The sequence below is a fragment of the Triticum aestivum genome, chromosome 4D (assembly GCF_018294505.1).
Source record: "Triticum aestivum cultivar Chinese Spring chromosome 4D, IWGSC CS RefSeq v2.1, whole genome shotgun sequence".
In the NCBI taxonomy this organism is placed as follows: domain Eukaryota; kingdom Viridiplantae; phylum Streptophyta; class Magnoliopsida; order Poales; family Poaceae; genus Triticum; species Triticum aestivum.
In genome coordinates this window covers 393,160,802-393,161,301 of record NC_057805.1, presented here as the reverse complement: position 1 = coordinate 393,161,301, position 500 = coordinate 393,160,802, and positions in this window count along the sequence as shown.

The window sequence follows — 500 nt, the reverse complement described above, 5'->3', positions numbered from 1 at the left end:
CCGCCTCGACTCGCGTTAACCTAAGATAAACAGGGTGGCATTGGTGTCACGTGCTCGTCTCGGCGTCTGTCGTCGCTACCGCGACGACGTCCGCCTCGACTCACGTAACCCTAAAATAGACAGGGTGGCATTGGTGTCACGTGCTCGTCTCGTCGTCCGTCGTTGCTACCTCGACGACGTCCGCCTCGACCCACGTTACCCTAAGATAGACAGGGTGGCATTCGTGTCACGTGCTCGTCTCGGCGTCCGTCGTTGCTACCGCGACGACGTCCGCCTCGACTCGAGTTACCCTAAGATAGACAGGGTGGCGGTGGTGCCACGTGCTCGTCTAGGCGTCCGTCGTCGCTACAGTGATGATGTCCGCCTCGACTCGCGTTACCCTAAGATAGACAGGGTGGCAGTGATGTCACGTGCTCGTCTCGGCAGCCGTCGTCGCTACCGCGACGACGTCCTCCTCGGCTCGCGTAACCCTAAGATAGATAGGGGGCGTTGGTGTCACG